Below are 4,092 nucleotides of genomic sequence, written 5' to 3' on the forward strand. Positions count from 1 at the left end.
AGGGCCAAGGGGTGGGGGTCGGTGGGTGGGGGACTGGGGGTGGGGAGTGTATTGGGGACTTTTTGGATAGCATTGGAAATGTAATTGAGGAAAATACCTAATTTAAAAAAAAAAGAAATATTAAAAAAAATAGTGTGGGTTAAAAAATAAAGAGTTCAGCATGCAAAGTTTCTTTTTAAAAAAAATCAATCACTTCCAGGAAACAGCAAGCTGTCTCATAATTTTAATCTTTACATCTTCAAACTGTTTTTATGTCCTTAAATGTATATGCATTCATCATTATCATCATATATTCTGCAGTCCAGAAGAGAAAGAAAAATAGAGGTAATAAAGATGTAAAATCCTCAATTATAAAACCTCTTTTTAAAACTTCATTTATATATATATATTCTATGTGTATGATTATTTTGCCTAATATACATATATACTTTGTGTACCATATATGTTCCTGGTGCCCAAGGAGGCCCGGAGAGAGTGTTGGATCCCTAGACCTGGAGTTACAAACAGTTGTGATCTGTCATCTAGGTGCTGGAAATCAAACTCAGGCTGTCTGGAAGAACAGCCAGTGTTCTCACCCACTGACCCACCTCTCCACCCCCATACAACCTATTTAAATGCTTGTGGAGAAAGTTCTCTTAAAATTCAGTGAAAAGCAGCCGCAAACACACGCCAACAGACTACACCTTAAGGGCAGGGATGTTACGGAGAGCAAAAGGAGGTTTTACTTTTCATTTCAGTGGTACAAATATGTGCTCTAAACACAGTCTGCACTCAAAATCTTTTCAAGAGCAGAGAATGAAACCTAGGGCATCATGTGTGATACGTGTGTGATACGTAAGCTCTCTGCCACTGAGCTATGGTCACAGCTAAATTCAAATCTTGAGGAAGTTGCTTATCTCCCACCCCTACTCCACCCCCACTATGTGGTTTGTTTGTTAGTTTATCTGAAAAGTATAATGTCATCTAACTCTTAAGGATGTTTTACTGAGTGTACCAATGCAAGTGAGCCATTAGCATCCTGCTTGGGCTACAGGAAGCTAGTACACAGAGGCTTACAAGCAGCCCAAGCAGACTGTGAATGGATTAAGTAGTGCAGACATTAAATGAATACTATGCAACTGCAAAGCTGAAGTGGCCCATGCAGTGACAAAGAAAACTCTACAGCACATCGTGTTCAAGAAGAAAGAAAAGGGTAAACGTGATGTCTCAACAGTAAAGCTGCCTTTGCCTTGCAGCCCTGGTGGCCGGAGTTCCAGTCTCAGATTCCATAAGAGAAACACACACTCACACACAAGAATAACAACAACAACAACAACAACCCCTGATACTGCCTAGAGGGCCAGGAGCCAGAGGCTGAATAACCCAGAGACAGATAATAGAACCAAACATGAATGGCAAGATCAAACAAACAAACCAAGAAAGAAAGAAAGAAAGAAAGAAGGAAGGAAGGAAGGAAGGAAGGAAGGAAGGAAGGAAATGAAAATATTACTAATGATATTCTGTTATATAGATTGGCATCTAGCCCAGTTGTCATCAGAGAGCAACAGATGGAAACAGATGCAGAGACCCACAGCCATACATTAGGCAGAGCTTTGAGAATCCTTCAGAAGAGGGGGAGGAAAGATTGTACGATCCAGAGGTGTCAAGGAGACCACAAGAAAACCCAAACAATCAATCAACCTGCGCTTTTGGGGGCTCACAGAGACTGAACCACCAACCAGAGAGCATGCATGGGACTAACCTAGGCCCTCTATACACTGTTGTGTAGCTTGGTCTACTTGTGGGACTCCTAACAGTGAGAGCAGGGGCTGTCTCTGATGGTTGCCTGCCTTTGAGACCCTTTCCTCCTATTAGTTTGTCTTGTCTAGCCTTAATAAAAGAGGTCCCTAGTCTTACTGCAACTTGATATGCCATGACTGATTGGTTCCCATTGAGGCCTGCCCTTTTCTGAAGAGAAACAGAGGAAGAGTGGATGGGGCAGGGACTAGGAGGAGAGGAGGGAGGGGAAACTGCAGTAGGGATATAAAACAAATAAAACTAAAATTAAAAAATTAATAATAATAATAATTCTTTAAAATCTGCTTTTGGGTGATAAGTGAATTCAAGGATAGCCTGGATAATTGAGAGAGATGGAATCTCCAAATAAAGAGTAGAAGCAGCTGGGCATGGTGGCACATGCCTTTAATCCCAGCACTCGGGAGGCAGAGGCAGGTGGATTTCTGAGTTCGAGGCCAACCTGGTCTACAAAGTGAGTTCCAGGACAGCCAGGGCTATACAGAGAAACCCTGTCTTGAAAAAAAAAAAAAAGAGTAGAAGCAGGGCTGAGGATGTTGTTCAGGGCTAAAGGACTAACATGAAAGAAGCCCTAGATTTATACCCAGGACCAAGATATATGCATATTGGGGTATAAAGATGATAGATAGACAAGCAGATAAATACTTCTTATCTCAAAGAAGAAGCATGGAGGAAGAGGCGAGTAAAGAGGAAAGATGAAGGGTGAAGCAGAGGAATGGGTAGAAGAGAAAGAAGAGGTAGGGATGGAGGGGTTGATGAAGAGGGAGGGAAAGGAAACAGAATCATCTCCAAAACAGTTGGCACTCAATGTGCATCAATGAGTTAAGGCAGCAGCCTTGGCAGCAGAGCAGCCAAAGAAGGGAAAAAGATCTTCCACACTGCCCAAACATGGGAGTATCTTCTCTCTATCCACAGTGACCTGAACAACATATTTGGCTTGGGTAAAACAGACCCATGCCAGTGGATGCACGGTTTTACTAGAAGTGAATCTAAAACCACTTCTATCTCAGGGTTCCACCTGTGTTTGTAGCCAGAAATAGACACAGATGTAGATATAGACAGAACCTATAGGTGGTAATGGAGATATTTTAATGTTAACATTTTGAATTATGTAGTCAATGGTAACTTGATTTTTTTCTTGAAGACCCTTCAAGAATCGAAATGTAAGTGGGCATCAGATGCTGCCTTCTGGTGTGTCTGAAGACAGTGGCAGTATACCCACATACATAAAATAAATAAGTAAATCTTAAAAAAAAAATCTAAACGTAGATCTACTGTATATATGCTTCTGAATAGCAAAGAGAAATTAAATCGGTATCCCAAAGAGCTATATTTGCATGCCCATAATCTGTAGCACTACTTATGAGAGTTAAGATATCAAAGAAGCCTAGATGTCCAACCATAGACAAATGATTGAATAAAATATGCCTATATACACCGTGGAGAATGCATGATCCATCCAAAAAGAATAAAGCCCTGTCGTTTGATGAAAAATGCATGAAACTGGAGGAGAACACTGTGTTAGGTAAGATGAAGTCAGACACAGTAGCTGAGTAACATGTATATTCTCTCATAGGTAGAACCAAAAGAAAAGTTAAAAGTGAAATTAAAAATGTGAATTCCGGTCCATGCCAGCACTGCGGTTCCTTGCCCACGGAGTCTCCAAGCCCCCTCAAGGACCCCCACAGGATCCCCCACGGGATCTGAAGACCTCTGGTGAGTGGAACACAGCATCTGCTCCAATCCAATCGCGTGGGAACTGAGATTGCATTAATTAAGGAAACAGAAAACCCGGCCTGATCAGAGTCACAAGTCCCTTCCGGTCCACACCAGCACCGGGGTTCCTTGCTCGCAGAGTTTCTGAACACCCCCAAGGTCCCCACAGGACCCTCCACGGGATCTTAAGACCTCTGGTGAGTGGAACACAACTTCTGCCAGGAGTCAGGTTCAAACACCAGATATCTGGGCACCTTCCCTGCAAGAGGAGAGCTTGCCTGCAGAGAGTACTCTGACCACTGAAATTAAGGAGAGAGTTGGTCTCCCAGGTCTGATGATAGAGGCTAACATAATCGCCTGAGGAACAAGCTCTAACCAGAGACAACTATAACAACTACCTTCAGAGATTACCAGACGGCAAAAGGCAAATGTAGAAATCCTACTAACTGAAATGAAGACCACTCACCATTATCAGAACACAGTACTCCCACCCCACCTAGTCCTGGGCACCGCAAAACACCCGAAAAGCTAGACCCAGATTTAAAAGCATATCTCATGATGATGGTAGAAGACATCAAGAAG

The sequence above is a fragment of the Mus caroli genome, chromosome 15 (assembly GCF_900094665.2).
Source record: "Mus caroli chromosome 15, CAROLI_EIJ_v1.1, whole genome shotgun sequence".
Taxonomy (NCBI): domain Eukaryota; kingdom Metazoa; phylum Chordata; class Mammalia; order Rodentia; family Muridae; genus Mus; species Mus caroli.